This window comes from Triticum dicoccoides, chromosome 7A, assembly GCF_002162155.2.
Source record: "Triticum dicoccoides isolate Atlit2015 ecotype Zavitan chromosome 7A, WEW_v2.0, whole genome shotgun sequence".
NCBI lineage: Eukaryota > Viridiplantae > Streptophyta > Magnoliopsida > Poales > Poaceae > Triticum > Triticum dicoccoides.
The window spans coordinates 437,791,879-437,800,562 of NC_041392.1; positions in this window are offsets into that span (position 1 = coordinate 437,791,879).

Below are 8,684 nucleotides of genomic sequence, written 5' to 3' on the forward strand. Positions count from 1 at the left end.
CATCTCCGGGACAACTTCAAGCCCTTGTGGGGGTGCAAGATGGGGGGAGGAGACGATGGGGCATCCGGCCACGCGCATCATCCCTGCTGATTTCACCAAGGCCGGCCCGAATCGGTACCCATTCTTCGTCGATTACTTTTCCTGCGGCCTCTGCCCCCCTTTCTCTAATTTCTTCAACGACATCATGCACACCTACGGCTTCCACCTTCTGGATTTCACTCCGAATGTGGTGGCATGCATGGCCCTTTTCGCCCATCTCTACGAGGGCTTCGCCGGAGTGCATCCCAGCACGGCGCTCTTCCGCCACTACTTCTATCCTCGGATCTAGAAGGGAGGCGCCATCTCCGGTTGTGTCACTTGGATCCCAAGGACCCATGAGAAGGGGACATATCCGGAGGGCGCTCAGAAGGAGAGGTGGGAGGAGTGGAGAAGTCGGTGGTGCTGGATTGAGGAGGAGGACCCACATGAATTTTGCCAGGTTCGCCAGGCGCCGCCGGTTCGCAGGGATGAATGGGGCGATGTCGACGCCCAGGATGAGAAGCTCAAGGTCTCCATCACCAGGATCCACCGCCTCAATGTTGTCGGGCTCACCCTGGCGATAATTGGGGCGGATTTCATCCGCCACCGAATCGCTCCACTGCACAACAAGGGGAGGCGCCTGGCTCTTCAGGAATGCGGCCGACGTCATGAGGCTTCGCCCCGGCTTGAACCACAACTTCATGGTGATGGTGCACGCTCACTTCTGCCAGCGGCTTTTTCAGCTCGACATGAGCCGCGATGGCAGGGCCGAGAGGACCGGCAAGGCTGCTAAGGCCGGCAAGGTCGCCAAGGGGCCCTTGTTTGGGTTGCCGGAGGGGGTGGTCCCGCTGAGCAACAACTCTCGCCAAACCGACATCATCGCCATGATGCCGGACTTCAATGCGCACAGCCTTGACCCAAATTGGGCCGAGCCTGAGGAGGATCAGGTGCAGGAGTTCTTCGACACCCTAGTGGAGAAGTACGTCCGTGACGAGCCGCTGCTCATCCAGGACACCACCCAGGTGGAGCTGGACTACATCGTTGCCAGGGCGGCGGAGGCGGAGCTCGCCAAGGAGGCCGGCGGCACTGGCGGCGTGGAGGGTGAGGCCGCGGTGGCCGCGAAGGATAAGGAGCTCATCTAGTGGGAGGAGTCCGCTGGGGAGGCTAGCAGTGCCGGCACCAGGGCCCCTCTTATCGAAGATGTGGTCGACGAGTCGTCCGAGGAGGAGGTCGAGGTAGTCGTCCCCTCGGCCACGGGGAGAGGGCGTGTCCTGCGGTAGGCCACCTCTGGCGAGCCAGTCCGGCCCGACAGGGCTACACAACCGCAACAAACCCATGAGGTGTCCGTGCGCCAGACGAGGGCCACGATGGCGGGGAAGGTGGTGAAAGCGGCGGTGGCGAAGAAGAGAGCGACCGCCTATTCTTCGTCCAAGCGTCCTCAGACTCCACCCACTTCCCCTCCTCCCGTAGAGGACGACACAGAGGTCGTCTTTGACCTTGGGTCCCTTAGCCCGAGGAGGAAGAGGAAGGCAACAAAAGGGGAGGCGAATGATAAGTAAGTATCTTGTCTTTTCTCATCTCCGTCCGCACAGACTGTGTTGTTGTTCTTGACTTGTCTTCATCTTTGCAGGGACATGGAGACGCTGGCCCAGAGGGTAGTGAAGAGGGCCAGGGCCTCGACGGGCGGTCAGCCCCCGGCGGGTACCTCAAGTACGCCGCTGGTGGTGGTGAGCAGCCCAGACAGCAGCCTCGGCGCAGGCCCCAGCGTGTGTTCATCACTCGCTCTCCATTAACGTGTGCTGGGGCACCATCTCTTGGTGCTGACATTGCCGTGGTTGCAGGAGGAGGCCGGTGGCAGGAGAAGCCATCAAGGGCCACCCCCAACACGCCGCCCCCATCAACCACGCCGCCTCGAGGGGCGTCCCCGGCAAGGGCGCCAAGCGCCGAGCCCATGCGCATGGAGGAGGAGGAGGTGAACCCGGGCACCGGCGGCTCCATCCCGGCACCGAATGTTGGCGGGGAGAGGGCCACTTCTTCTCAACCTGGCATGGGTGAGTTGTTTGCCTTCTGTCCCCGTTAGTTTTTCTTCTTTTGAATTTGGTCATGACTTCGCCTCATTCCCCTTCTCGGTATCCAGATCCTTCCTCGGCGGACCGGAAGGACGTGGACGCCATCATCGAGGAGGTTGCCAGGGACGCCGCCAAGGAGCTGTCGGGGAGACCGGCAGGGCCGCTGCCGAGGAGGCCAGCAAGGGGCCTGCCGGGGAGGCCGACAAGGGCACTGCCGAGGAGGAGGTGGTTGACGACCATCCTTCCTCCACCGCCGCCCCTGGCTCGGGAAAGTACCTGAAGGTGGGCGACGACCTGTTCGTCCACCTCCCATGGACGGCGAGCACCAGGGCGCCCGCTGAAGAGGAGGTGTTCGACGACGAGGTGCTCACCGCCGTCGGGCTTGAGGTCGTTGATGAACCGATCGCCGGTGGCGGCGGTTCCCAGGAGGAGCGGCTCCTCCAGGGCATGAGCGCCAACTTCCTTAAGCTCCACGCGCTTCACCATGCCCGCCTGGACAAGGCCAACTCCATGATGGTGGCAGTGGACAAGGCGGAGGCAGACCTCGTGGGGCGCGTCGCCAAGACACAGACTTGGTTCCCCCAGGCCTGCGAGGAATTGAAGGCCGCCTAGGATCTGCTGGCGGAGCGCAAGCTGGATCTTGTCATGAAGCAGGCCGATGTCGAGAAGGCCCAGGAGGCGGCGAGACAACAGGCCGCCAAGGACGAGGCCGCTCGGCGCCAGCACCAGGCCACGCTGAACTCCTATGAGGAGGACCTTGCCACTCGCGAGGAGAAACTTTCCGCGACACTCCGCGGTAAGGACGAGGAGGTCGAGAAGCTTGTCGTGCAGCGGACCCAGGAACTAGAGCAGAGGCACAATGAGGCACTCAATGCTCAGGCCCAGGTCCATTCCGGCAAGGTGAACAAGCTGGAGGTGGAGCGGGATGGGCTGAAGAAGCAGGTCCTGGAGTTGACGAGGGAGATGGACACGACCAAAGGCACTTTGGCTGACGCGCAAGCCATGGTCCTCGCCAAGGCCGAGCTACTCTCCAGGACCTGAAGCTGAAGCTGGAGGTTCTTGAGGGGACGTTGTCGGAGGTCAGGGCTCGGGAGGAGACCCTGACCAAGAATCTGGAGACGGAGAGGCAACTGCGGAAGAACGAAGCCGCCAACCACGAGGATTTCCTGAAAGGCGAGAAACTCTGGATCGACCGCCTCGCCGGCGTCGCCGGCAGGATGACCACGCAGCTGGCTACCATGGGGATGCCAAACGTGAGGTACGTCCCGGAGCCGAGCGTGACTCCCAATGCCAGGCTGACCCTGTTCTTCGAGGGTGTTCTCGGGGCCCTGGAGCAGTTCAGCTCCAGCAGGGCGGCCTCTCTGGCCGATGAGGCCCGGAGGCTTTGCCGGGGTGCCATGACCAAGGTCCTCACCAAGGTGGCGTACTAGAACCTCGACTTCGACGTTGCGCTGGAGAGCTTGCCGGAGGGCATGGACCTCGCGATGCTCGAGGAGCGTATCAAGCCCGTGATCAGCCGCATCGACGGAGTTCGGAGGATAGAAGGCCAACGCCGGGACTAGGCACCCCGTTTCTTATCGCCGCTGCATGTTCATGACCAAGACAATTTTTATCTTTAGTTAGAAATGCAGTGACAACTGATGTAATATAACTCTGCAGTGCTTTTGAAACGATGCATGTAATTTTCCCGTTTGATCTCCCTTTGTATGTCCACCCTATGTAATCGGGTAGGCTTGCTGGCGCGAAAACCCAGGCCGCGGCGCTTTGAGGACGGATCCCCAATGGCCTGCCGGGTATGCCTGCTGCCGGGAAAACCACCTCACTGCTCTTAACGCGGCCGCTCGAACTGTCGAGCGGACTCGAGACAGAACGAGAGTGTTGCCAATTGCAGAAGTTCACCCTGCCGTTCTCAACGCAGCCGCTCGAACTGTTGAGTAGACTCGAAACAGAACGAGGGTGTTGCCAATAGTGGCAGGGCCCCATTGCATGCAAGTTTTCCATACACAGGGCAAGATCATCGAGGACGATAACCTTATATATAAAAAGGAATTTCCCAAAGTTTTGCATGACTTAGCTTTTATGCCGAGGCGTGAGCGTTCACTTCATCCACCGGGGATGCCACTTGCTCGGTCGTTCGGTCGCCTTCTTCCTTGGAGTGACGACCATGATGAAGCCGCTGCTTCAACCAGACCTGATTTTCACAACTGCGAACTCCTACATGGGATCCCTTCTATAGTAGGTGGGCGCGGGGTTGTGCAAAGAGAGGGTCAGGCTGTCAGCACGAAAATCGTTTACCCAGGTTTGGGCCGCGGGGACGCGTAAAACCCTAGTCCCGCTTTGATGTATATTTGAGTGTTCTTGTGTTCTTGAACTAGCTACGGTGTCCCTCTAGTCCAAAATATCTGAATCCCTCTCCAGTATGCCTCGGACCTCCTTTTATAGATAAAAGGGGTCGCCACAGTGGCACACAAGAGGTGGAAAGGTGTACAGTGGCTGAGCCTATCCTCTGGCATCATCGGACAAACACATTTAATGCGCTGCCGACGTGCCCCTCTTGCTTTATCGGTCGCGGCAAAGAAGCCCGTCCCAGCTGTCGTCGCCTCACCTGGCTCCGACGCGCATCCAAGCTGACGAGGCATTGCAGCGCCACGTTGGCTGGCTGTTGGGCTGGCGCGGTGGAGGAGTCTTCACTAAGACCTGCATGCCACCACGCAGGTGCTTGCTGAGTTGGTGTGGAGGCCGCACGCTGCTACGCAGATGCCTGCCCAGCTGGTCGAGCTAGCAGCTGCATGGGAGCGGCGGTGGAGTCTTGGCAGGCGTGGGCCTGGCTATGGCCCCGCAGAAGTCTTCGGCAAGGGCCTTGCCGGGGGCCCGGCAAGGGTCTTCCCTCGGCACCGCGGTCGTTCTCGGCAAGGATCTTGGCGGGGGTCTCGTGGACTTCCTTGGCAAGGATCTTGCTAAGGATCGTTGTCTTATGGTTCTCGTTTGATCTTGTGTATTTACTAGACCATGATGGCGCGTGTTGCTGCGCCCGTCTATTTTGTCACTAAAATAATAGTGATTGATGTAAATATATGATTGGATTAAAGTTAGTAACAAAACCAAGCTGTATAGTATTTAACGACAAAATAAAACCGAAGATTAGAAAATAAAGCACCAGTAATTGTGCTTAGGAGACTGCAGCTATAAAATCAGTTAACGAATTCATGCATTGTTTATTTTGACAACACAACAACAAATCTACAATCCAATTCAAAGAAAATACAATAAATCTACAAATATATGAGAAATCCCATAAGGTACAGTATGCCTTAGATAGATGCACATTTAGCATGGCCCATGGCAAACTGCAACATGCCATCGATAGCAAATAGCCAAAAAACATTGTGCTACTTTTCTCAATCATTATGTGTGAGCCTTAGAACCACTGAAACAAAAGCATAAATAGGAGAGAAAGCACACCAGGTGTAGATCAACATGGTATGGTATTGGAATCCAAATGGTTTATTATCTCTAGTGACACCAACTACCTTCCTGTAGAACACAATGATGAAGCTGTCAGTATTATTTTACAGAAAAATGTAATGCAAATAGAATGTGTACAGGCAGAAAACTCTGGTCTTAGTCCATTGAACATTAAAAATGTGCAAGTCACGGCAAACATGGTTCACCTTAAAATTGTTGTTATAATAGATAGTTATGTATGCAATGGCATGTTAAGCTAAGGAAAATAATGTGGACAATTATAGAATTGTGTAGATAATGTAATCAAACATATATGTAAGAAGCATGGTCCAAATAGTACCAATGTACTGGTCATCTTTTTGTCTTACGTTTTATTTGATTTTCAATATCTTTTTTTAGTAGGGTTGTAAGTTGGCGTATGATTTCTTCTAATACAGGTTAACTAAAAATCTGCAAACAGGGTAATGGTACTGATATGCAATAGCATCGAATATAAGGTTTTGACATCAATTGTTACGATTTTAGTAAACTAAAATATTAGAAAGAAGGGTGAATCCATGAATATACCAAACGTGCAAGGTGGGAAATAAAGAAAAGAATCACCAAAGACAATGGAAAACTGCACGTATGAGTAGACCCCTCTGACATGCAACATCGCCAGTCAATGTGTGATGTCAATGACAACCCAAATACTACCTCTATAAGCTAATATAAGACGTTTTAGATCACTAAAGTAGTAGCGACGACCGATGCTGTCACTCCAATTCTGAAAATGCTATACATGGCATTCAAATTTGAAGTTAACTTATTAGATATCAAACCTAAAATTATGGCACCTGGATAGACAGGACTCGTATGTAGGAAATTTCATGGCAAAGCAAATAAATGAGTGTTTGCTGCAAAATATTCGCCAAATTATGCACTAAACAGAACCTCAAATGCCCTATACAAGAGGACTTCAACACAAAGCAGAGGAAAATTACACACTTTTGTTTTATTTAAAACTGTCCATGAGTGTATTTTGCCATTAATTTGAAAAAAATGCAGTGCCTAATTTTATCAAATTCAGACTCAAATATTGGAGTGAGAAGACATGTTACCGTGCTCGTCCCATGAGTGCAAAAAAGTCTCTTACTCTGAATCTCTTTACTTTCAATCAACTAAATTTCAGCTTCAAGACTACATAATTTTTTATATCTGCAAAAGTTAAGCACATAGAAAAGCTGAGCTGACCTCCAACCATGCAGCAAACTCCTAATGTAGTCGTTCACGTCTGGTACCAAGCAACAGTAGTGCAAGACATCTCCTCCTTTTACATCACTTCCTCCCTGGATAATTATATTTGTGACTAGAACTTCGCAGAAGTATTTTTTTTGCCTGAATCAAGCCCAGCCAAGATAGTTCAGAACTCTATACTAAATATCAAATAATATAGTTACATGGTCCCAAGTGATGGAACATACCACTCCATTATATTTTCATCTAAAAAGGCATGACACAATGTAACTACACTCCAGAATCCGCGAACATGAGAATTTAATGGAGAGGCAACGCACCACAAGGACATACCAAAAGGCAGACTCCTGACACTTAAATTCGATGCATCTGCCATAAAAAATACTAACTGTCAAGTTCATCAGTAGACCAATTGTTTTCACTCCATTCTCCACTTCATGGATAATATCACAATATCACGCCCATAATCGAAATCAAGAACGGACTGGCGACCTAGCAATGCCGTGCAATAGTGCAGTTAGTTCCATCTAGAGCAATCACACTGTAGTAGAGCAGTCAGTTCCACCTAGAGCAATCAGACCATAAAATATGAAATTGCATCACAAGATAATTAACTTGAGGCGTAATAGTGCACGAGCACTAACCTGTTTGTTAGCCATTGGAGCTTCACAGAATCTACTGGAAGGTAGAAGACAACCCAAAAGAAGCAGCAGACCAAGTAATATGGAGCTCGATTTTTTCCTCCTAGAACACAGGGATTCATTTCAAATTATGATAGTATAAAGCACAATTGTTGGGGAAACATAATTACATGTTTGAGTACATCTGCTTAATATGAACCATTTGAAGATAGAAAATTGAGGATATAGAAGGCACTACATGTCAGTCTTGCTCCTGCGACTAAACGTGACATAGAATTTATAAGAAGAAACAGATGCTTGTGCTATAAAAGATTCAAAAGTAACACTAAATAGAAAAAAATAATTAAACATAAAAGGACAAGTAATACTGTACAATTCTGATGAATACTAAAAATTAATTTATAAGTGTGATTATTGTGGTTTCTGGAGAGGTAGTGGAGCGGGATGGCAAAGGGCCTAAAGGGCAGGAGCACGTTGATCTTAGCCTTGAAGATGATTATGTGACTGATTTTGCTTGTGAGCGCCATCCACCGCTTGGTTTTGGGAAATAGTGACTCACCGACCCGTGATTTAGTCGATATGAACAAACCGGAGTGCCCACATTTTCCTGGCCGAAGGAGCGCTGCTGGCCACCATCTCTTCCTCCACCTCCTCGAGCCCTCGCTCAGACTCCTCCACCTCCACCATCTGCACAAATCCAGACCAATCTGTGTCAAGACGCGGCACTTATTTGTGCAATCCGCGATGAAACATCATTCCCACCTCTAGCGCGAGACGAAAAAATCATGGACTAAGACCTTGCCGGTGACCTAGTGACAAAGAACAATTTGAATAAAAAATCCTTGCAGAATTTGGTGGCCATGGGAGGAGGACGAGGAGCCACGGGAGGGTAAGAGAGGATGCCCTGGGAGAGGGGAAGAGATGAGTTTCTTCTCAGTTGGGTTCAGAGGCAGGGAAAGGGGAGATGGGAGTATTTAACAAAAAACTACCACAATTCGTGAAACCGTGCCTACAAACTACCATTTTACAAATTTGTGCGGAAAACTACCACTTTTGTTTTAATCTTTGCCTAAAAACTACCAAGTCAGAAAAGTGGCCGATTCGACTTGTCTAAGCGTGATTATGACAGGGCTAGCCCACACGTAAGCATTGACATGATAATAATAGTCAACCCCACTAGATTGACCGCTATGTTGACCGTTATGATAGATGGGACCCACGTTTTCACTGGGACATTTCTACAAACACTTTGTAT